Genomic DNA, 26,809 nt, shown 5'->3' on the forward strand with positions numbered 1-26,809 from the left:
TTGTTATTGATAGATGTTAGGTCAATGGGCCTATAGTTTCCTGCTTTCTGCAATTTTCCCTTTATGAATAAAAATTGCATAGGATTAGATTAGATTCGGCCCAACAAGTCCTCACCGACCCTCCGAAGAATAATGCACCCAGACCCTCTAATTAATGCAGCTAACACTATGACTAATGAAAATTAGGGGAAAATTAGACCTTTGAATATAAGAGTTAGGACATTATGTTGAGGTCGTACAGGACTTCTTCTGGAGTACTGTGTCGAGTTCTGGTCACCCTGTCTTAGGAAGGATGTTATTAATAGACAATAGACAATAGACAATAGACAATAGATGCAGGAGTAGGCCATTCTGCCCTTCGAGCCTGCACCGCCATTCAATATGATCATGGCTGATCATTCCTAATTAGTATCCTGTTCCAGCCTTATCTCCATACCCCTTGACTCCACTATCTTTAAGAGCTCTATCCAATTCTTTCTTAAAAGAATCCAGAGACTGGGCCTCCACTGCCCTCTGGGGCAGAGCATTCCACACAGCCACCACTCTCTGTGTGAAGTAGTTTCTCCTCATCTCTGTCCTAAATGGTCTACCCCGTATTTTTAAGTTGTGTCCTCTGGTTCGGCACTCCCCCATCAACGGAAATATGTTCCCTCCTGCCAGAGTGTCCAATCCTTTCATAAGCCTATACGTTTCAATCAGATCCCCTCTCAGTCTTCTAAACTCAAGGGTATACAAGCCCAGTCGCTTCAGTCTTTCCGTGTAAGGCAATCCTGCCATTCCAGGAATTGACCTCGTGAACCTACGCTGCACTCCCTCAATAGCCAGAATGTCTTTCCTCAAATTTGGAGACCAGAACTGTACACAGTACTCCAGGTGTGGTCTCACCAGGGCCCTGTACAGCTGCAGAAGCACCTCTTTGCTTCTATACTCAATCCCTCTTGTTACGAAGGCCAGCATGCTATTAGCCTTCTTCACGACCTGCTGTACCTGCATGCTTGCCTTCATTGACTGGTGTACAAGAACACCCAGATCTCTCTGAACAGCCCCTTTACCTAATTTGATACCATTGAGGTAGTAATCTGCCTTCCTGTTCTTGCCACCAAAGTGGATAACCAGACATTTATCCACATTAAACTGCATCTGCCATGCATCTGCCCACTCACCTAACTTGTCCAGGTCACCCTGTAATCCCCTAACATCCTCATCACATTTCACCCTACCACCTAGCTTTGTGTCATCAGCAAATTTGCTAATGTTATTGCTGATACCATCTTCTATATCATTTACATATATTGTAAAAAGCTGCGGTCCCAGCACGGATCCCTGCGGTACCCCACTGGTCACTGCCTGCCATTTCGAAATGGAGCCGTTAATCACTACCCTTTGTTTCCTATTAGCCAACCAATTCTCTATCCAATCTAGTACTTTGCCCCCAATCCCGTGCGCCCTAATTTTACTCACTAACCTCTTGTGTGGGACTTTATCAAAAGCTTTCTGAAAGTTAGCTGGAGAGGGTACAGAAGAGATTCACCAAGATGTTGCTAGGAATGGAGGGTTTGAGTTATAAGGAAAGGCTGGAACTTTTCCTTTTAGAGCAGGGGAGGTTGACAGGTTTATAAAATAATGGAGGGCATAGATGAGGTGAATGGCAGGTGTCTTTTACCTAGAGAGACGGACTTCAAGACTAGTGGTCATATTTTTAAGGTGAGAGATAAAAAGATTTTTAAAAGATATGAGGGGCGATTTTTTACAAGAGAATGGTTGGTGTATGGGATTGAATTTCAAGAAGAAGTGGTGAATGTGGCTACAGTTAAAATGTTTGAAAAACATTACATACGAATATGAATAGAAAATGTTTGTAGGGACCAAATGTAGCCAGGTGGTACTAGTCTAGTTTGGGATAATGATTGGCATGGACTGGTTGAACCAAAGGGCCTGTTTCCACGTTGTATGACTCTGTGACTCTATGAGTGACATTAGCTATTTTCCAATTTAATAGAATTTTCCCTGAATCTACTGAATTTTGGAAAATTAAAACCAATGCATCAATTATCTCATAAGACTTTAAGAAATCGGAACAAGAGTAGGCCAGTCGGCCCATCGAGCCAATCCACAATTCAATAAGATCATGGCTGATCCAACATTCTTCACTTGCCTGCGTTTCCCTGAAACCCTTGATTCCCTGACTGATCAAAAAGCTATCTATCTCAACATTAAATGTAGACAAGGACTCTGCCCTCACAGGTCTCTCTGGCAAGGAGTTCCAAGACTCACAACCCTCTGAGAGAAGAAACTCCTCCTCATCCCAGTCATAAACTGCACTCCTTTATTCTGAGTCTATCCTCTCTGGTCCGAGACTCTCCAGTCAGGGGAAATATCCTCACAGCATAACAAGCCCTTAAGAATGTTTCAATGAGACCACATCTCATTCTTCTAAACTCCAGTGAGTACAGTCCTAACCTGTTTAGCTGCTGCTCATAAGACAATCCCTCCTTACCAGGGTTGATCCTAGTGAACCTTCTCTGAACTGCCTCCAATGAAATGATATATTTCCTTAACTAAGGAGACCAAAACTGCTCACAGTAATCCAGATGCAGTCACACCAGCACCTTCTACAGTTGCAGTAAGGTTTCCCTACTCTTGTACTCTAACCTCCTGAAAATAAAGTTTAACATTCCAATCGCCTTCCTGTTTACCTGCTGCAACTGTGTGCTAACTTTCTGTGTTTCATATACACTTGACTTTTTACTTCTTTTAAGATCTTTGGATAGAGTTCATCAGGACCTCAGGACCTGTCAGACCCAGATATGAAAATTGATTTAGTACTCTTTCTAGGGTGATTGTAATTTTCTTGATCTCTTCTCTCTCTTCACTTTTCTGATTGATAGTTATTTCTGGAATGCTCTTTGTACTTTTTGTGGCAAATAATTGTTGGAGCCATCTATTATCCCCTTATTTTCTGGCATTAATTCCTCAGACTCACTTTTTTTTAGAACAAGTGTTCACTGTGTTACTTTTTTTTAAAATAGCTATGGAAACTCTCATTATTTTTATAAATATTTCTGGCTAGATCTATCTCATACTATAATTTTCCCCTAATTTTCTTTAGCAATTCTATACATTTTTTAAATATTCTATCCAATCGTCTGACCTCTCCTGTGTTGTTGAATAATGGTTGGCTGGACAGCCAGCTTGTAATGCAGACAACAGAACGGGTTCAATCCCTATACTGGTTAAGGTTACCAGAAAAACCTCTCCGTCACAATCTCTTCCCTTGCCTGAGGCATGGTGACCTTCAGTTCAAACTGCCACCAATCGTCTCTCTGTCATGGAGAGAGGCCCAATGATCTGGTAAGGATACACTGACTTTACCTCTCCGTCAACTCTTTGATATAACACATCATCCCAAATGTGATCCTTTACCCTACTATTTAGTTTAAAATGCTTTTTATTTCCTTAGTATGTAGGTCAGAAGGACACTAACCTCAGTATAGTTCAGGCATAGATCATCCCAATAGTACAACCCCCATGTTCTCCCATCTGGTGCCAATGCCACACAAACTGGAATCGCAGACTTTGAGTCACACATTCATTTCTGTCATATTATTTGCCATATGTAAATTTTCATGTAGTTTAGTAATGAATCAGAGATCATTACAATTACCAGCTCCTCATACAGACTATGCTGTGCCATCTTCATTGTCCTGCCTGTGTTGCTCACACCTTCATGGACATTAATGACTGGACCCCGCAAACAAGTGATCTTGCTTGTTCTCAAATCCTTACAGTGTGCAGAGTGAAGTCTGATTGGGGTCAATAAATCTACTCAACTGAGGCAGCAATGCTGGCTGCCATCAGCAATCCAGGCATGTGTGGTCTTCCTCAAAGAGGTATTAAGGCAGAGGTTTCTGGGAGTTAGGTAGAAAGAAATGATAGTGAAATAAACTTAATTTGTCCCAGAGAGCCTTTAGAAAGGCATCGTATAGCGTTGCTATTTGCCTGGTCTCAGACACCTAATAGGGTGGGTGAAGGTGATGAGCAGAGAATGTATAATACTTCCTGGAAGCAGAGAGCAAAGTGCTATCTGGCTGCCCAGTAGGGCATGATAGGGGCAGAATCTCTTGCCCGTCTGACAAAGAAATTTGGCACTTTTTCTGTGCATATCTTTGTAATAAACTGAGAAGAATGGAATCACATGAGGAAATCTGAGCCACACCTTATTGGCAATACTCTCTGCGTTTAGTCCGGACTCCACGTTTAGTCTTTAAAAACACCCTAAATGCTGTTCTACTGCTCCCCTCACTTGATTCTTTTCCCTCCATCGCTTGATTTTAAAACCTTTCTACCACCTTTTTATATGATTTGACATGATACTGGTCACTGCACAATTCAATTGGAGACCATCCCGAAGTCAGCTCCCACTTTCGCAAAGAATCCAAACCTATTGTCCCCACACCAGTCTTTGAGATATGCATCCTATTTACTGTATGACTATTTGCTCATGGCTCAAGTAATAATCCAGAGATTATTATCTTTAAGGATTTTTAAAAAGATTATCTCATAGTTGCTCATAGAACCCTCAGCAGAACCTCTTTCCCAGCTCTACCTATGTGGTCGGTAGTTACATGGGCCATGACAACTGAACTCTTACCCTGCCACTGCAAATTCCTCTCCAGCCCTAAGCAAATGTCCTTTAAACATGAGTTTACTGGGTGACACAAGCAATTGTAACTTGTAGGTTTGGCACGTTATCCCCATAAATCAAACCTTTGACACTATGACAGAATTAAGAGATGGGATGTGCATAAGTTTTCATCTTTCTAGTGAGATGAAGGGAAAAATGAGCAGCGAATTACTTTGGGTCTCTATTGAATTCCTAAGGGTTCTTGTTTAGGAAACCGCCACCTGACAGCTCCCTTACATGAGAAATAATTGAGGTAAATTTTAATTTTGACAGAAGCGTAAAACTGGCAGGAGTGATTTAGCTGCCCGTTGTACACCCAGCAAAAGAAAACTAGATTTAACACAAAGGGTAGAGTGAAATGTGCAGCTAATCTGTTACAACTGACCCTTTCTGAAGTTGGTTTGTCTCAACACATTAGAGAGGAAGCAATAGGAAACTTAATGTTAAAGAAACAAAGACAAACATAATAAAAAATATAAAAAAAACAAGTATGTCACATTCCTACTTTTCATCAAACTATGAAGCAGGAAGCACTTGGTAAACATGCATTTTTGAAATCTGGTATTAGCATCTCATGAATGATTAATTGATTATAAATCTACTGTTGCTGCTTCCATGACTATCAGTCCATATGCTCAAAATATTTCTAACCTTACCTCTCCATTACCACTTCAAAAAATAACAAACAGAAATTCAGACTTGAGGGATGGATATTTATGGGAAACTCATAAGAATCAAAACTGAGGCCTATTATGAGCTGCTAATGCTGTCTAACTTCAGAAATAGATTCTGCCCTTGGAATAGTGTAAAACTGAGTGAAAAAGTAACGTGAACAGTTTTCTTGCAACATAGTTAGAACAGAAGAGAATGAATGATTTTTTTTAAATTTCCAAAAATGAAATGCAGACATAAGCATCATTTTACTATTGTTTGTGGAGAATGACCAATTCTTGTCCCAAAATTTCAGTCAAGTATGAAATACCATCACTTTCAGATCCCATTCCTCGAACAGACCCAATAGAATCCATTTTAAAAACTCATTTCCTGGGCTTTAATCCTTCATTCAATAGCTGAGAATGTTTCAGCTCTCCTGTGTCTCCTGCATTACTTTTCAGTACATTATCTGTCTATACAAATATTTGTGAAGCGGACGTGTACAACTTAAACATGGATGACATTCAGAGACTACCATCAGACTGACAAATCCACTAGAAGTTTGCAGCAGGAAATGCAGTTCTAGTTTGTTTAGCAGAATCTGCCCCAACTCCCAGGCAGGCTTGAAATCCCTTGTGGTAATCCTTGCAGCTTCCTTTGGCGTACATGCTCCAATAACACATGAGCTAACTCAATAAGTCTACAGCAATGCTGGACGACAATCCCAAGAAATTAATAATTATCTAAATTCAATACATTGAATGGGGATGGGTGGCGTCAACAGTGCCTTTTCCATCGCTCTTAATTTTCTGGTGACTTAAGTCAACAACAGAACAATTTGGTGTACCATGAACTAGAGATACTAACCTCCAAGCTTGATTATGATTTGTACTTTCATGAACTAGGCTCTTCACAAGGGCTGAAGCCTTAGCATGTAAAATTTACCTTTGCAGATTTGTTACTCAAATACCCTGTTCTTTTGTCCCTCACTGCTTACACTGATAGCAATATGACGCTGGACTCCCAGCCTCACGAGATCTTGCACCACCTGCTTTGTGGATTAGAAGAGAAAGATGGGGCTATCGATTCTAGTCATAAGCTAAGGCTACGGGGTTGACAAATTGTGGACTTCTGTGCTGTATAATCAATTTACCACGGTGACATCAATCTCCTGGCGCTAGTTCCTTTGTTTCCTAATCTGCTTGTAATCAAACACTACCATTGTAAAATAATTTCATGGTGAGTGCTAGTGCTGGCATTCTGCTTACCAACCAATGAATTACTCCACTCTGAAAGACTGATTAAGTACATTAAAATGAAAAGGCTTTGAATACTTGGAAGGTAGATTTTCAAAGCATTAGTTATTTATTTTGAGGCAGACTGCCTTTAAGGGCACCTACAGTCACAGTACATTTTCAACTCACTCACTACCAATTCATTTACACTGAGGTAAGATTGAGTCCATTATGTTGTTCCATCTAAGGAAAGACTTAATTTTTTGTACAATGTGTTCAAAAGAGTTTAAAATAATCGTCTTGTGCGGAATTAAAAGAAAAGAGAGTATTTTCCGAACGTGCACAAAGGCTTCATTTTGTGAAATCCTTGATGTTTGCACAGAATCAGAAAACTCCTTATCCATTTTAGAATTCATCTTGCTACATCTCAAGTCACTTAGACCTCAAAAAGAAAATTCCACACTCAAATTTTCTTCTTCGAAATGATTAGGAGACTAGATGCATGCTGAGGCCCATAGACCCATGATAAAGAAGGCTATTAATACGTGTGCACCAAAGACCAGTAAATGGAATTACATTACAAATCAGCCCTAATCTAGAATGTCAGAAGAAGCATGAGAAGTGAATGACGATTTGCTAAATTCTAATGAAACGCTATGTACCGCAAGTAGAAACATAATGCCACATCATATTAAAGTTAGAATACATTTTAATAATGATATGGTACACTACCTTAATCTTTGAAGTCAAAGTCTACTTTTTCCACATAAACAACAGTAATAATGAATAATGCAATCAAGAATAACTGAGAAACCACAAATTCATTGATCATTAGAAGAATAACTCAATCATAACCACTTGAACAATTGTTCCTTTCAACGTTTGTTTGTTTTCTTCTCTGCTCCATGTTCAGTTCAGTTTTAGATACTGTATTTCAGGGAGAACATTTCAGCAATCCAAACTTTTGCCTTAACATCATATGTCATTAGCACAATGTGCATTTGAAGGAAACCATGAGCAAATCTGCACCTTTTCTTTTACTTGGTGTTTAATCAGCCCTTAATAAATCAAAAACCCATTAATGTTGACTTTGTGTGTTACTGTGAGCTAGTCCAGATTACTGCCAGTGAAGTTTCAAGAACGTGGGCAATAGAATGGATTAATGTTTCACCAATGCTGACATCTCACAAATGAAATGTGCAGATGAATTTCATCTTTAAATGGAAAATAAGGAGAAACTGTTCTCACTGTCAAGAGTTCCATGGTAAAACTGGTAATATTTCAAGGGATTTTCTTTTTTTATATGTCCCACATACCAGATGCTTGTATTGGCATTCTGCATTTTTAACCTGGGATTTTCCAGAATGCATTGAAGGAAGCTCATGGTTTGGGAGTGTGCAAGTCAATGACCGTGGTCTCCCAACATGTGATGGGAGCAAGAAAGCAAAGAATCATTGCTATTAATTTACACCAACAATTTTTTCAGCATAGCTTTTTTGAAGAAAGGATACTGTCATTTCAAACAATAACGCTGTGGCGTTGTGATCATTAATGGAACATTCCGTCCTTCTGTCCTAAAATAACTCAGGAGAGTAATTTGTCTTCTTGACTGATGAATTTCACATCTGCCAAATAATTCTGTATTGTAAGTTACCTGAATTTATTTAAAATTTGATTTTAACCCTGCAGAAAGTGTTTCCCCCATAGATGCATTACTGTTGTAGGACTATTAATTTATCAGCAAAAAATTTCCATTGCTGTTCTTTTGGTTCCTAATAATACCGAATGTCTACCAAAGTGCTGGTCCAAGATCATTTGTAACAATTGCATGTTGGAATCAATGTGTGAAAAGAAAGGTGCCATTGCAAAATATTTGGTTGTTAACTTGTTTGTTGAATTGCTTCGAGATTTAATTTTACAGTTGTAGAATCATCAAAGGCTACTCAGAACTTATCTGAGCAGTCTTTTCTTTTCAGAGTTATACTCCTAGTCCTCATCAAATTACCTTTTCTTATGTGATAGGAGAATAAACATTTAAAATTCAAGCTGTTTGTGGTAATTTGAGAATGTTTAAGCAACATCTTAATGATTACATACATCTGTTTGATCCACAGGCTAATAAAGATTAATCCAGCCACTTCCATCTACAGCTAAATCTTGCTGTCTCCGCCTCAAATTATATTCTAATTTGCTGCTTTATCTTAGCAGTGGATATGATCTCTGGTAAATTGGTTTTATCGTGATAGTGAAAGGCTCAAGTGTCTGTATTCTATTTTATTTGTTGTATTGCAATAATCTGGATTGAGATTTCATGAGGTGAAGTGAATAACTTTAAACAATAAAATCTATTATGAGGGCAAATGGGAAAAGGTAGGGAACACTTGATCTATTTTTAAAATGAAACAACTCAGTGAGTAAAAACATCAAGCTGTGCATGTCACTGTAGTAAAACACTTAAAAGTGAGGCTTCCGTGTTGGTGTGGAAAAGCTCACCAAACACACCAAGTAAAAACTCAGCTCTTGAGACAAAAGATTACCACAGCAGAACAATGAACTAGTAGCTGATGTTTTGTGTTGCACCAATACTTGGTCTTCTGGTCATGTTGCTGCAACATTGTTGGGCAGAATTACAACAATGTGGAAGAACGCTCAGGTACGTACTACCCATGAAAAAAATAATAAATCTTAAGTCACTTAACTAATGGCCTCCTTCAAAACATCAGTGGATTGATGGGATGATTTACCAACAATGCCATCAAGTGATATTGATTATTGCTCAGCAACACTCAATGTCCATCCTACCAAAACCAGTTAGCTTTTGCAGACTTATCATGGTCCTGAATGTCAGGGGAGAGGGGAGAACAATTGCGAATGGGGCAGAAATATTTCGCTATGATACATCCATTACTTTCAATGGACACTTCTCAATATCTGTCGACTTCTTATCTTGGCATAATAAAAATAAAATAGATACTTGCATTTGTACAGCACATTCATGGCCACCAACTATTTCAATATACTTTACAGATGGTGAAGTAATGCAGGAATCACAGCAGCCATTTGACACATCACAATTTCCCACAAATAACAAAATGATAATAACCAACTGATCTGATTCCCTGCTGTGGATTTTGATGTGGGGATAGACATTGGCCAGGGTACCCTGGAGAACTTGCTGCTCTTCTTCAGAATAATGTCAAGGGGCCATTTCAAACCACTGGGCCTGCAGTTTGACATATCCAAGAAGATGGCATCTCCAGCAGTGTGGTACTGAAATGTCAGTTTGTATCAACTATGGCTTGAAGCTCATACTTTGTAATTCAGATGAGCTATAATAAACTGAGCCACAAGTGACATAAATGTCAGGTATCTCATAAACTGGGATAATTTGGGTCATCTCCATATTAAGGTAAACTCTCCCAACCTTCCTTTTCTCAAATATCATCAGGATCTTTAGCCAGGACTTTTCCCTTCCCGAAGTGGTGGGGCAGAGTGACTAATCAGGCAGGCCGGCAGTTTACATCATAATAAAATATCCCCCAACATTCCACCTCAGGAATGACATTCTGGGTAGGCAGGCCTTCCTGCTAATTAAGGTCTTCAACTGGTCAACTACTGATCACTTCACGGCCTCAGCCTGCCATTGGCATGATTAACTTTGTTTCCAGCAGTCGGACAAAGTGGCTGAGAAGCCCATGGTGTCATCACTGATTGGCACTTGATGTGATAGACTTCCACACAGTGATTGGAGGGGGAAGTGGCAAGTGTCTTGCTCTTAAAGGTGCTCACCCTCGCAATTAGAAGAAAAGAGGGAAAATCCAAGCCTATGTTCCAAAACTAAACAAATGGCTCTCAGCCAATGAATATTGTATTGTCAAAAATATCTGGCACGAAAGCTGGTGTTGAACAGTGCACACTGACAGCTGAAATTCTAAAGAAAACATTGAAAATACGAGAGGAACGTGAAGATTATTGACTAAAGAAACTGGTTGTAATTTATTTTTTAAAATTCAATGGTCTATTATCAATGGATGCTATACTTGCATAATGGATTAAATAATAAAGATACAAAATACTTAAGCGTGATGGGAAAGGACATTTGCTTGAGTCTGTTAAAAACTAGACCTTCTTCTGAAATTTTGTTTTACTCTGCTTCCATAAACATCTTAAATGAATGAAATGTCAATGATTGCCACCTGTTCAGCTCTTTCTGTATAAAAGACCATCAAAACTACAGACTGGGAGGGCTTGTCAAAACACCCAGTCCCTTTAACCCCTTCAATGAAAATTGTCAATGACTTCTCCCCTGTGAAAACACTATTAAGTCCGAAAGTACTAAAATTACAAAAGAGTTGCATGCTGGCTTAAGTAGAAATCAAATATTTGGAAGTCTTTCTTAAAGAGGAGCAGCTACTGAAGTACTTCACTACAAACATTGTGTTTATGTGTGTCTGAACACTGCACTGTCACATTGGGTTTACCCACCCATGCTTCACTTTTTTTGCATTTGTTACATTTATCAAATAAAACTTCATTAACCTCCTTGATATCTCAACCTTTAAACCCTTGTAATACTAAACATAGACATCGCAGTACTTTTAAATCTAATTAAGGCTTGGCATTTTAAGCTGTGGATTGGAGTTACACCAAATTTGGAATTATGCTAGGGTATAAGAGCTTGTAAATTCCTATAGGATTGTATAGATAAGAAAAATAAATGTACTGAGGGGCAGATGTCTAATATACAGTATTTTCAATACAAAATCTGTCTCTGTCCATCCTTCCTAGTCTTAGCTCTACTTTATTACTCTTGTGAATTCGGTCTCTTTTATTGCTTCCAATTCTGAGCATACCATCCTACGCATTCCAAATGCTTTTGGTTCTTTGGTGGATTGAAATAAAGACTTACCATATCATCTGATTCTCATCTGGAACTGGAACTTATTTTCCCATTTTCACCTTCCTGCTGTCATAAATTTGATTTTACTTTAATCAGTTCTTCTTTATATAATTATGCCAATGTTTTCTTTGACAGTTTTCAACAATAAAACTACACAGAACAGATATTCTCAGTTAATAGGTTTCTCAGATAAGATTCTGTTGACCCGTCTAAGGTAAAATCTCTAATACAGAGTAAGAAATAATTAAAATCTTAACCATTGTGTGCTTTACAATAAACGTTTCATAAACACGTGAGAACCATATGATGGCTTGTTAACTCAAGTAAACCTTTTTTGACTTAAGCAATAAGAAATGTTTATATTTTATGCCGCACACAAATTATTGTATCTTTGTGCATCTCAATAACATCTATCATGTTTAAAACACATTAGTACTGGCAATATCTATTTGTGAAAATAACATATTCAGTTGATTATATTAATATTATTAAATTTCCAGTTAAATAAAATGGTTTTTATATTTCCTCCTTTATTTCCTCCTTTTATGGCTCACCAATATCCTTTGCATATTACACCTCACTTTGTGAGTGAGCGGTTTTGGAAAGGCTACTGCAAGGTTTTTCATAGAACCCCTACACTGTGGAAACAGGCCATTCTGCCCAAAACGTCCATACTGACCCTATGAAGAGTAACCCATCCACCCAGACTCATTCCCCTACCTTATTACTCTGCATTTACCCCTGACTAATACACCTAACTTACACATTCCTGAACACTACGGGCAATTTAACATGGCCAATTCACCTAACCTGCATCGCTTTGGACTGTGGGAGGAAACTGGAACTCCCAGAGGAAACCCACACAGATACCAGGAGAATGTGCAAACTCCACATAGTGTTTGGAGCCCAATACTGGAATCAAACCTGAGTCCCTGGTGCTGTGAGGCAGTAGTGATAACCACGAAGCCACTGTGCCGCCACTTCATTTGACAATGTTATGACATTTAATTCAATGGCAATGATAATTTTCTTGAAAGATATGCTGATTGAAAAATCCACTGAAATGTTTCCTTCATTGTCATTTGGTTGACTTCTCGTTACTTCACACTTACTGGGAATGGGCAGGGTTTTAGTGGGTTTAAGTGGCTGGATTTTTGTCAAATGAATGGGTATCACATAGAGTCAAAGGGATGCACAGTATGGAAACAGACCTTTTGATCCAACTCACCCATGCCGACCAGATATCCTAAATTAATCTAGTCCCAATTGTCAGCATTTGGCCCATAACCCTCTAAATGCTTTCTATTCATATACCCATCCAGATGACTTTTAAATGTTGTAATTGTACAGCTTCCACCACTTCCTCTGTAAGTTCAGTTCATGCATGCACCACCCTCTGCATGAAAAAATTGCCCCTTTTATACCTTTCCCCTCTCACCCTAAACCTATGCCCACTAGTTTTGGACTCCTCCATCCCAAGGAAAGGATCTTGTCTGTTTGCCCTAAACATGCCCCTTATGATTTTATAAACCTCAGTAAGGTCACCCGTCAGCCTTGGACACTCCAGGGGAAATAACCCCAGTCTATTCAGCCTCTCCCTATAGCTCAAGCACTCCAACCATGGCAAGAGCTTTGTAAATCTTTTTTGAATGCTTTCAGGCTTTACAGCATCTTTCTTATAGCAGGAAGACCAGAATTATACACAGCATTTCAAAAGTGGCCTAACCTATGCTCTGTACAGCTGCAACGTGACCTCCCAACCCCTGTACTCAATGTACTGACCAATAAAGGCTTAAGCACTTCAAGGTTTCCTTGTACAGCAGGGGTTGAGAAAGTTCCCATTCCTACACCCCAGCTAGTTAAGCAGACCCAATCTTGTCTTCGTTTCATGCTGACATGGTGGATGTGGCATAGAGTCAAGCCTGCCACCTCGGGACAAAATAGGGCATGGAGGAACCAAGCAACCACTGAAGCAGCAAATGGAAGAGGACCAGGTTCAAAGACAACAAAGAGAAAAGACAATTGAAGACTTGAGTAGTTATTAGAACAGGCTGTAAAGAGAAAATATCTAGACAAAGAGAAGGAAAAAAAGGCTTGATGGGATTAGAAGAACTTTGCATGTACAACCAGAATGAGCTTGAAACTCATATGAAACAAAAAGACAGCAAAAGACAAGATGATTTGAATCACTCAACAGAGCTTGAGTCACAAAAATCAGCTTCTTTGGAACAAAATCTGCCTGTAGTGTGCCATGATAAACAAATTCTGGAAAGGGAACTGCGTTCCATGACAACGTCCACAGGAAATACAGACAATATCGCTGATTACTGTGGAAATCACTGCACCTCCAGATACTGTCACCATGAAGATGCCTGGATGTATAAGCAAATTACATCATGTTGTCGAGACTCAGACTAATTTCTACTGTACATAGTCATACTTTCTTTTAGGAAGAAGTGGGATATTCTATGTGTAACTTGCCTTTAAAAGACTTTTATCTTTCAGGACTCTATATTCTGTTGAATAGAATATTGCAACCCTGCCTTCTAGTTGGTCAGCTGTGGGTTTGTAATGTGTTTTACTGCATTTAAATAAAGTAACACATGGAGGTAACCAGTCCCTCACAAGTAAATATTAGACAATGTCATGAACATAATGATCTCCAGCATTACCCTTTTGGGAACCATTACCATATACAACAGAGAACACAGAAAGCCAAGTCAAACTTGAATGACAAATGTCACAGAAGGGTTGCAGACAAGCTGTAGTTGATATGTGAGAGTTTCGCAAGACAGACAAGTGTGACATACTATCTCAGCAGATCTCCTGATAGAAGTAATTACAAGCAGCAATAGTATCCAATTGAAATGTCAAATCCCATTCCACACTGCTTTTGTAACATAACAATTTATAAATTCTAATGCCTATCTTGATTATTTACAGATGACAGCAATGGGAGGAATCCTTGCTAATTGCTACTGTACTTGTGAGCAAATAATTGTGTCATACATTAAGAATAATGCACTGTGACATCTGTGACTTGCACAGTGTGACCCAAGACTCTCAATTACGTCTACAAGATGTGTTATAAACTGACTATAATAAAAAGTGTACATCACCATTTGTCATTTTCCTGGCACTAGTGGAGATGTGGTTGATTAACAGCTTCAGATAGATCTTTGGCTACTTCGAGAACTGAATTTTTATTTTGTTTTAAAGAATGTTACTTTGGCACACTGACAAATATGTAAAACTAAATGAAATAAGGTAAGCCTTCTAATTTTAAAGCTACAGCTCTTTTCAAGCAGAGCATCTAGGTTTAACACAGTCATAGAAATGTACAGCATGGAAACAGACCCTTTGGTCCAACCCGTCCATGCTGACCAGATATCCCAACCCAATCTAGTCCCACCTGCCAGCACCCGGCCCATATTCCTCCAAACCCTTCCTATTCATATACATTTAAAATGCATCTGAATGAGTAATTGTACCAGCTTCCACTACTTCCTCTGCCATTTCATTCCATACACGCACCACCCCTTGCTTGAAAAATGTTTCCCCTTAGGTCCTTTTATAAATCTTTCCCTTCTCACCCTAAACCTATGCCTTCTAGTTCTGGACTCCACTGCTCCTGAGGGGAAGACCTTGTCTATTTACCCTATCGATGCCCCCCTCCCCTTGTTCTGTTACCTTAGTTTCACCCAAAAGTATGATAGGTTTTCAGCCCACATATGCAACACTACAGGAAAATACTAATAATTTTAAAATTGCCAATTAATTTCAGACTTGTAATTGGAATGATTCAATTAACCATTATAAAATAATTGCTGTTCTCAACAAAACTGAATTTCAAAACACACAATTCTGTGCTTTTGAGTTAAGGGAACTCTTTTTACAGGTATGTTTAGTTTTGTAGTTCTTCCTACTTAGAGGGTAGAGTCCCAGTTTGCAATTGAGTTAAATGCTAGCAAACATGTTCTTCAAAGGATCTGAAAATCTTATTCAAAATCGGCATTCCAAATGTAAATTTACGGATCCTCAGAACTTCTGGAAAGCTATAGAAAATATTTGATTCGATTCTAGGTTTAATTAGATAATAAACTTTTGGAAAATGCCAAATGCCTTTGAATTTGGGCAAACTTTATAACATGCATAACATTTTATCTTGCAAGATCACAGAATGAAACGGCATCAGAGATGGGATAGATGACTGAGGAAAATCATACTGGACTTAAAAGTGTAGAAAAATACTGACTCCACAGTGAAGAGTCTTATTGAAAGGCTAATTCTTCTTGTTGTTACCTGGGTTTCAGTTTCACCATAGTAGATGGCAAAATCAGAATTCAATAAAAATTTTGAAAAGAAGTTGGTCCCATCTGGATCACCCTATCCCTTAGAGAAGAAGATCTGTCATTCTTACAAGGTCTTGCTTACATGTGACTCCAGGCCCATAGCAATGCAGTTGGCTCTGGTCTGCCCTTTGGGATGTGCAACAGATGCTGGCCTAGCAAATGAAGCCCATATCCCATGGATGTTTGGAAAGAAAAGTTGATCACACGAGATGATAAATCATTGGATGAAAACAGGAATTAAAAATGAAAGAAGTGTTGCCTCATGAGATGATCATCCTTTGCGAGGAAAATTGAGGTGAGGAAATGCACCCAAAAAAACCCAAATAAACACTGGGTGAGTCAAACATACTAAGTAATAGAGGAGAAATTGGTTGACTTATGAGACGAAGATTCCATTTAGTTTAAGGGAGGAGAAAAGTGTGAAAGGAAGGAAGGAAAACAAAGTGTAACTCTCAAAAAGTCCCAATGAAAACAGCGGAAAAGTAAAGTTATAATTAATAAGGAGAAATGGAATGAATTGCGGGGTGGTAAAAATACGGGAGTTAAGAATGAAGGCTTCCAAACAGCAGATAGTTGAGTAAATAAATTATGATCAGAAAGAATATATTGCTTGACTTTTGAGGTAAAGGTTAATTGCAAGGAAAAGCAACAAGGAATAATCCCCACATGGCAAAATAAATGAAAAGTTGGACAAAAAAAAACTTTAACGAGGAGGAATTGGATAAATTATGGAGTTGATGGGAAAAAGGGCGTGAAATAAATACCTGCATGAAAATTGAAATGTTGGCTCACGGAAATATGATGGAAAATGAGAAATTGGTTGCAGTATGAAGTGATGAAAAAAAAATGGGAGGGGGATTAAAAACTGAAAATGTGTTGCTGGAAAAGTGCAGGAATCCTGAAGAAGGGCTTATGCCCGAAACATCGATTCTCCTGTTCCTTAGATGCTGCCTGACCTGCTGCGCTTTTCCAGCAACACATTTTCAGCTCTGATCTCCAGCAGCTGCAGTCCTCACTTTCTCCTCCAGGGGGATTAAAAAACCCACCATTACCCATCCATGAAAGAAACGGGCCAATTTATTAAGATCAAAAACAGAAATTGACTGGATTATGGGGAATGAAAGAAAAGGGATTAAAACAATGAGCTAAGTAAAATATGATGAAATAGGAAATGTTATTTGGAACTTAAGAGTGAGAGAATGCAAGATATCCCAATCCATCAAAAGAATAAAGAGGAGAAACCCACTGGATTGTAGGGTGATGAAAAAGAAGAACAGAGTTAAACACAATGAAGCCCGGGGAAATATGATGAAAGAGGAGAAACTGGTTGCAGTGTAAGGTGAAAGAATGCAACACTTAAATCATCCCTCCCCCACTCCACAGAAAAAAAAGTTGGACCAAGTGTAGTATGACATGAAATTAGTTAGAATGCGAGGTGAAAGAACACCAAGGCCTCCACCATCCACACAAAAAAAAGACAAAGTTAGGCCCCAGGAAATGCAATGAAAGAGAAGTTGTTTCGAGCTCTAAACAAAAAAGTATCTGCCATAGGACTATCAGATCATAGGGATGTTCTCTCTTTAGAGAGGAAGATGACGTGGTAGTTTTACATGAGGATCACCATATCTCAGGTGAGGGGAGAGGCTGAGAAGCAGAATCTTTCATGGCAATCTCAGCTGTTGTGGGAATTAAACCCATGCTGCTGGCATCACAAACTAGATGTCCAGCCAACTGAGCTCACTGACCCCAGTAGCGGTTGAAATGTTGGGTGGCTAAAAAAGATGAAAGAAAGACAATAATGAAAACTTGGCCAAGTGAAAGTTACAAGAGAGAAATGGGTTGGAGTATGCTATTATGAAAAAAATGCAAGCCAATCATTCCTAAAAATGAAACATTGGCCCAAATAAAACCTTAAAAAGGAGAAACTGGTTGGACTATGGCATGATGAAAAAAATGCAAGACCTTCAGGCCCAAAAATTAGAAAGTCGGGGCAAATGAAAAGTTATTAATCATAGAAATCAAACGAACAATGGAATGAAGAAAAAAATTGGGAGGGTAAAACAAAATGAAGAACCGCATCCCAATAAAATGAAAATTTGGGCTCAGAAACATAGGAAAAGGGAGAAATTGGTTAAAGTGGATTTATCTATTTTTGGAGGAAAAAAATATTCCTGACTTATTGCTATGTTACTTTCCAATGCAAAGCTCAACCATTATTCCAATGATTGGAACAAATGGAGTTTGATGCCCTTCTGACCATCTGTCCCATCACTGGAAGCCAACTCAGATTGGGTGGCCACCCAGCTAAATGGGAATATGTGGGGTACAGACAGTCCCTCTTTCCTGGCTGCCCCAATCAAGTTCAAGTTGAAGTGTGGCAATCCCAGTTGAATGGCTGGGGCCCTGACTAGTCTCTTTATGAGTATTACATGTGAACTCACCATCTGGGAGGACCGTTCAGCAAACACTGTTGGGTTTTCTTATGGCTTAATTGGGGTTCACTTATTCTCAGGCACTCTACACTCAGTACAAGGACATGACTTTGGAGAGGAAAGTGGCCTGCTGTATTGTATTCCCTTGCTTTTGACTCAGATCCTTCTTTCCCACCCTACCACCAACTACCCTCATTCGGGTGACCCCCCCCAACTCATTCAAACTCAACTTTAGATGGTGATCCAACAACAATCATCAATGGAGACCTGTGTGTACTACTGGCATTGTCCAGGTGCTGCTGCTGGTACTGGAGAACTGCCATAGAGTCATACAGCCACACAGCACAAAAATATACCCTTCGGTCAACCTTGTCCACACAAACCAGACATCCTAATCTGACCTTGTCCCATTTAGCCCATATCCCTCTAAACCTTTCCTATTCATATACCTATCTAGATGCCTTTTAAATGTTGCAATTACACCTGCCTCCACTGCTTCCTCTGGCAGTTCATTCTGCTTATGTATCACGTTCTACATGAAAAGGTTACCCTTTGGGTCCTTCTGAAATCTTTCCCCTCACACCTTCAACCTATACCCTCCAGATTTGGACTCCCCTACGCTGGGAAAAAAGATCTTAGCTATTCACACTATCCATGCCCTTCATGATTTTATAAACCTCTGTAAGGTCATCTTTCAGCCTCCAAGGAAAAAAGCTCAGCCTATTTGGCCCTTTCCTATAACTCAAACCCTCCAGTCCCGACAACATCCTTTTAATTTTTTCTGCATCCTCTTGTGTTTAACAACATCCTTGCCATAGAAGGGTGACCAGAATTGTACACAGTATTATAAAAAAGGCCTCACCAAAGTCCTGTACAGCCACAACATGATGTGCCAACTCCTATACTCAATGTTCTGACCAATGAAGGCAAGTACACTAAATGCCTTCTTCACCATGCTGTCTACCTGTGACTCCACTTACAGGGAACTACAGACTCTACTTACAGCTCTCTTTGCTTGGCAACACTCCCCAGGCTCTACTATTAATTGTATAAGTCCTGCCCTCATTTGCCTTACCAAAATGCAGCACCTTACTATAGCTAAATTAAACTCAATTAAACATCATCTGCCAACCCTCCACCTATTGGCCCATTTGATCAATGTCCCATCGTACTCTGAGATAATCTTTTTCACTGTCCACTACACCACCTGTTTTGGTGTCATCTGCAAACTTACTAACCATACCTCCTATGTTCATATCCAAATCATTTGTATAAATGATGAAAAGCAGTGGACTCAGCACCGATTCCTATGGCAAGCCTCCGCCACCACCCTCTGTCTTCTACCTTCGAGCCAGCTCTGTATCTAAATGTTCTCCCTGTAGTCCATGAGATCTAACCTTGCTAACCAATCTCCCATGAGCAACCTTGTTGAATGCTTCACTAAAGTCCATATAGATCACATCTACTGCTCTGCCCTCATCAATCCTCTTTGTTACTTTTTCAAAAAACTCAATCAAGTTCATGAGACGTGACCTCCCATGCATAAAGCTGTGTTGACTATCCCTAATCAGTCCTTGCCTTTCAAAATACCTGTAAATCCTGTCTCTCAGGATTCCCTCCAACAACTTGCCACCACCGACATCAGGCTCACTGGTCTATAGTTCTCTGGCTTTTCTTTACCACCTTTCTTAAATAGTGGCACCACGTTCACCAACCTCCAGTCTTCCGGCACCTCACCTGTGACTATCAATGATACAAATGTCTGAACAAGGAGCCCAGCAATCACTTCCCGACCTTCCCACAGTTCTAGGGTATACCTGATCAGATCCTGGGGAACTATTCTATGTATTTCAAGACATCCAGCACCTCCTCCTCTATAATATGGATATTTTTCAAGGTGTCACTATGTATTTCCCTACAATCAATATCTTCCATGTCCTTCTCCACAGTAAACACTGATGCAAAATATTCGTTTAGTATCTCCCCATCTCCTGTGGCTCCACACAAAGGTCACCTTGCTGATCTTTGAGGGGTCCTATTCTTTCAATAGTTACCCTTTTGCTCTTAATGCATTTACAAAAACTCTTTGGATTCTCCTTAACTCTATTTGTCAAAGCTATCTCATGTCCCCTTTTTGCCCTTCTGCTTTCCCTCTTAAGCATACTCATACTGCCTTTATACTTTTCTGAGGATTCACTCAATCTCTCCTGTCTATACCTGACATATGCTTCCTTCTTTTTCTTAACCAACCCCTCAATTTCTTTAGTCATCCAGCATTCCCTATACCTATCAGCCTTTCCTTTCACCCTAACAGGAATATACCTTCTCTGGACTCTCGTTATCTCATTTCTGAAGGCTTCCCATTTTCCAGTCATCCCCTTACCTGTGAACATCTGCCCCCAATCAACTTTTGAAAGATCTTGCCTAATACCTTCAAAATTAGCCTTCCTCCAATTTATTACTTCAACTTTTAGATCCAGGCTATCCTTTTCCATCACTATTTTAAAACTAATAGAATTATGGTTGCTGGCCCCAAAGTGCTTCCCACTGGTACCTCAGTCACCTGCCCTGCCTTATTTCCCAAGAGTAGGTCAAATTTTGTGACTTTTCTAGTAGGTATAGCCACATACTGAATGAGAAAAGTTGTACACACTTAAATTGCTCTAAATCTAAACCCGTAACACTATGGCAGTCCCAGACTACATTTAGAAAGTTAAAATCCTCTACAATAACCACTCTATTATTCTTATAGATAACTGAAATCTTCTTACAAATTTGTATCTCAGTTTTACACTGACTATTAGGGGTTTATGATATAATCCCAAAAAGGTAATCATCCCTTTCTTATTTCTCAGTTCTACCCAATTATAAATGTACTCCCTAAATGTATTCCCAGCAGTAATACTAGCCCTTATCAAAAATGCCACTCCCCCTCGTCTCTTGCCCCCCTTCTGTCCTCCCATTAAGCTGCCAGTCCTGTCCATCCCTGAGCCACGTTTCTGTAATTGCTTTGATTTCACAGTTCCATGTTCCTTACCATGCCTCGAGTTCATCTACTTGCCCTGTTAGGCCTCTTGCATTGAAGTAAATGCAGTTTTATTTCTCGGTCCTACCTTGTTCTCTGCTTTGTTCCTTCCTGCCCTTACTGTTTTACTCACTCCCTTTCCCAACTGTACCAGTCTCAGATTGATCTCTTTCCTCACTATTTCCCTGGGTCCCACACCACCTCCCCCCCCCCGCCTTACCAGTTTAAATACTCTTGAGCAGCTCTAGCAAATCTCCCTGCCAGTGTATTAGTCCCCTCAAATTCATGTGTAATCCATCCTTCTTTTACAGGCACCTCTATCCCAGAAGAGATTCTAATGATCCAAAAATATGAATCCTTCTCCCTTCTCCATGCACCAGCTTCTCAGCCATGCATGTATCTGCTTTATGGTCCTAATTCTACCCTCACTAACTTGTAACACTGGGAGTAATCCATATAATACTACCCTCAAGGACCTCCTTTTTAAATTCCTACCTAATATTGTATATTCTCCTTTTCCCCTCATATGTCTTTGATTCCAATGTGTACAATGACCTCCTGCTGGTCCCTTTCCCCTTTGAGAACATTGTGCACCTTCTCTGAGATATCCTTGATACTGGCACCAGAAAGGAAACAACATTCTGGCTTTCTGCTGTTGGCCGCAGATACGTCTGTCTGCTCCTCTGACTAGAATGTCCCCTATCACAACTGATTGCTTGAAACCCGATGTATCCCTCATTGCATTAGAGCCTTTCTTGATACCAGAAACCTGGCTGTTCATGCTACATTCCCCTGAGAGTCCATCACTCCCTACATTTTCCAAAACAGCATACTTACTTGAAATGGGGATAGCCACAGAAGACTCCTGCACTATGTGCCTACCCCTCCTCCCTTTCCTGGAGTTAAGCCATCTACCTGACTGTATCTGCACCTTTTCTCACATCTTATGACTGCCATCCATCACACCCCCTAGCTCTTGTAAGTTCCTCATTATCTCTAACTGTCGCTCCATCTGATCCATGTGATCCAACAGGATTCGCAAACAAACATATTTACTGTAGACATAATCATCAGTGATGTGGAAACTCTCCCTAAACTTCCCCATCTGACAGGAAGAGCATATCACTCTATTAAAGGTTATCTTTGCTCATAAACTACAGACTCAGGAAACAACATCATCTTTTTGCTCTTAAAAAAGTGCTCCAGGCTAACTTAATACTGATTGGTTTATATTTTTAAAAAATTAATCAAGAGACAGATTTCAATAAAATAGATAATCAAGAAATAACCCCCTCTATTCAGCACTTCAGACTTACAGAAAGGTTACATGTTAAAAACTATGCACTTATTTGTTCCTGTGCTGGTTCCTCCAAGGTCAACTGTGAATTTCGCTGTTTGTTAATTTTCCTAAATGCACTCCAATGTCCAGGGATACATGAATTGAAACAGCAAAGGCAGTAACTGTGCAGAATCACTGCTGAGTCAGTTAGCAGGTGTCTTTCTCTCTCTCCCTCCTGACCTTGTGCTTGCTTTCTTTGTCTGCCTTTCTTCCTTTTAAAAGTGCTATTGTTTTGACTTTATTTTTCTCCAAAGTTCCAAAACAATGCAACAGCATATCAAACAGTAATTTCTGCTCCTGGAATTCAAAGAAATCACCTCCAACACATAAAATACCCCCAAAAAGGAGCAGCTCTTATGGTCACAATTTTTCCCATCCTCCATCTTGGATTACCCAGAGTCCTAGTTTCTAGAGAAATGCGATAAGGTGTTCCCACTGGTCCTCAAAACAAGTAGTGTGATCCTCCATCATGCGCATTAAATTTCAGCCAGTAACTCACATTTGTTTAACAACTTTAAAGTTATAAAATGTTCCAAGATGCTTCAAAGGAGAATTGGAACACAAATTGAGGCATGACACCACATTTAAAAAAAGGGATGTCAGTTGATCAAAAGCTTGATTAAAGAAAGAGGTTCTAAGGAATTTTTAAAAGAGGAAAGTGAGGGAGAGAAACAGAGAGGTATTGGAACGAAATTCCAAATTTTGAGACCTAGGCAGCTGACGGCAAGGCCACTGATGGGTTATTAGAATCAATGTGAGCAATTGGAATCAAGGATGCTCAAGATTCCAGAGTTAGATGCGTAGTGATACCTCAGTGAGTTGAATGATCTCAACTTAGTGGAGAGTTGAATGTGTGAGACCAGCCATATCTGTGTTGAAGTAGTCAAGTCGAGAACTAACAAGGGATGACTGAGGCTCTCAGCAACAAATGAACTGAGACTGGGGTGAAATCAAGTGATGTGATGTGGTTTGTAGGTCTTAGTGATTCACAAAACTAAAGTTGGAGACTCATCCTGAGGCCAAATATGAACTCATGATTGGGCACGGAATAATCTCAGACTGTGATCAGAGAGAGACAGCAGGTAGGGAATAAAGTTTGGGGGGGGTGGGGATGGTGAAAACAATAGCTTCTGTAATTCCAGTATTTAATTGGAGGAAATTTCTGCTTTTCTAGTACTGTATCTTGGATAAAGAATCTGACAATGTGTTGTTGGAAAAGCACAGCAGGTCAGGCAGCATCCAAGGAGCAGGAGAATCCACATTTCGGGCATGAGCCCTTCCTCAGGATCTCCAGCATCTGCAGTCCTCACTTTCTCCCCTAAACTGGATAACAGTAGGAGAGTTGAGTAAGTGTGTGTGATGTTGAACTAAGCACATTGATCTGCATGCTTTGGTTACACATTTCCCAAAAGTGTCATGTGAGCCATTTTCCTGGCTTGCTCAGAAGTTCTTTTCTATCATTTTTGCAATTGCACTTTTACTGTTTTCAGGATTGTGGCATTGGTAGCATTTAGAAAATTGTATATTGTCAGTTTCAACATATATGCAATAACCAATTCTGTACTTGTGTCGCACATTTGCTTATTGAATAAAAAACTATACTTCACCTCCTATAAACTTGAAAATGCTAGAATGTCGATTACAAGAAGACTCTTCAGCCTTAAATTTGCTCATTAACTCATTCAGACAAAGAAACTTTCTCATGAAGTATTTAAAATTCTCAGCCATGTCACCTAACTGATGCCTTAATAAATATTTTCATAGCAGTCAGTTTGCTCATTTGGCTGCATGGCCTGAGGGTGGTGCAAAATTATACCATTTGGGTCATTCAATTCCCTTACCAACTGTGTTCAGGGAGACATGCCCCTTACCTTGCTTCATAACATGGTGTGGTGTCCTCAAATTCTATAATCAATGTCTCTCTCTGACAAGGAGATGGATACCAATGGCCCTTTGGGGAATATGGCAACTATGCAACTCAATTACCTTACCTCTTATAAAAGTACAATGTTGGACAGACACCGATGATGTATACAGGCTAGACCAAGGAAGTGAGAAATTATTAATAACCTATTTAGATGTTTGCAACTTTTGTGCTGTACTAGAAAAGCTTAATACACAGCAGAAAGTTAGGTTGCTTGAACTGACTTCGTATAATTTAATGTTACATTACTTGTACAATGCATAATTAATTCTGTTTAATAAAGTGCTACAGGAATACAAAGAACAGTGATATAAAGAGTGACTTTGATAAAGTAGAAAATGCCAAAAAACATTGCTCTTCACTTAGGCTGGTGTATTCTGTGGTTTGATCATTATTCAGAACCACATATGATAGCTAATTTGTACATCATGGTAATTTTGACTTGCAACCCTAGTATTAAAGATTAGCTTGATTCAGGTCTTTTGGAGCTTTCTTTTCTTTGCTTGGATGTGCATTCCAATATGATATAGTAAAGAAAGACATAATAGCGAGATGTAAGTCATAGTTTATGAAGCCATTTCTATTTGCCAGCTGTAATGGATACATGTTCCAGCTGCCAGTACCTCAGCACTGTTTAACAAAATGGTCTCAGAGCCTATCTGAGAGTGGGTGGGTGGCAATCCCACACTGACTGTTTGACAGCCTTTGAGGTGCAACACAGAAACAAAATCTGCTTAAGCAACCACTATTTTAAAAATGTGTTGAATGAAAGCTAGATTCAAATGGAGGACAGTATTTACTTTCATATGAGCATTGATCTTTGAACTTTACTTTGGGAAATGTGCAACTTTAAGAAGATCATATTGGCTAATTAGTTGAACAATCTAGGGTCCAGAAAGAAATACAACCAATTTTTTTAATCCTGATTAATAGTTTTTAAAATTTAAATCTAAACACAGAAATGGTAAATGAACTCAGGGCATGGTTAGGAACATGGGACTGGGATATCATAGCAATTACAGAAACATGGCTCAGGGATGGGCAGGACTGGCAGCTTAATGTTCCAGGATACAAATGTTGTAGGAAGGATAGAAAGGGAGGCAAGAGAGGAGGGGGAGTGGCATTTTTGATAAGGGATAACATTGCAGCTGTACTTAGAGAAGATATTCCTGGGAATACATCCAGGGAAGTTATTTGGGTGGAACTGAGAAATAAGAAAGAGATGATCACCTTATTGGGATTGTATTTTAAACCCCCTAATAGTCAGAGGGAAATTGAGAAACAAATTTGTAAGGATATCTTAGTTATCTGTAAGAATAATAGGGTGGTTATGGTAGGGGATTTTAATTTTACAAACATTGACTGGGACTGACATAGTATTAAGGGTTTAGATGGGGAGGAATTTGTTAAGTGTGTACAAGAAAATGTTCTGATTCAGTATGTGGATGTACCTATTAGTGAAGGTGCAAAACTTGACCTACACTTGGGAAATAAGGCAGGGCAGATGACTGAGGTGTCAATGGGGGATCACTTTGGGGCCAGCGACCATAATTCTATTAGTTTTAAAGTAGTGATGGACAAGGATAGAACAGATCTAAAAGTTGAAGTTCTAAATTGGAGAAAGTCCAATTTTGACAGTGTTAGACAAGAGCATTCAAAAGCTGGTTGGGGCAGATGTTCGCAGGTAAAGGGACGGCTGGAAAACGGGAAGCCTTCAGAAATGAGATAACACGGGTCCAGAGAAAGTATGTTCCTGTTAGGGTGAAAGGGAAGGCTCGTAGGTATAGAGCAAGTTGGATGACTAAAGACATTGTGGGTTTTGGTTAAAAAAAGATCGAGTGTATCCTCAGAAGAGTATAAAGGCAGTAGGAGTATACTTAAGAGGGGAAATCAGGAGGGCAAAAAGAGGACCTGCGATAGCTTTGACAAATAGAATTAAGGAGAATCCAAATGGTTTTTACAAATACATTAAGGACAAAAGGGCAACTATGGAGAGAATAGGACCCCTCAAAGATCAGCAAGGTGGCCTTTGTGTAGAGTAGCAGGAGATGGGGGATAAACAAAATGAGTATTTTGCATCAGTCTTTACTGTGGAAAAGGACATGGAAGATATAGAATGTAGAGAAATAGATGGTGACATCTTGAAAAATGTCCAGATTACAGAGGAGGAAGTGCTGGATGTGTTGAAATGCATAAAAGTAGATAAATCCCCAGGACCTGATCAGGTGTAGCCTAGAACTCTGTGGGATGCTAGGGAGGTGATT

Source organism: Chiloscyllium punctatum, chromosome 5, assembly GCF_047496795.1.
Source record: "Chiloscyllium punctatum isolate Juve2018m chromosome 5, sChiPun1.3, whole genome shotgun sequence".
Taxonomy (NCBI): domain Eukaryota; kingdom Metazoa; phylum Chordata; class Chondrichthyes; order Orectolobiformes; family Hemiscylliidae; genus Chiloscyllium; species Chiloscyllium punctatum.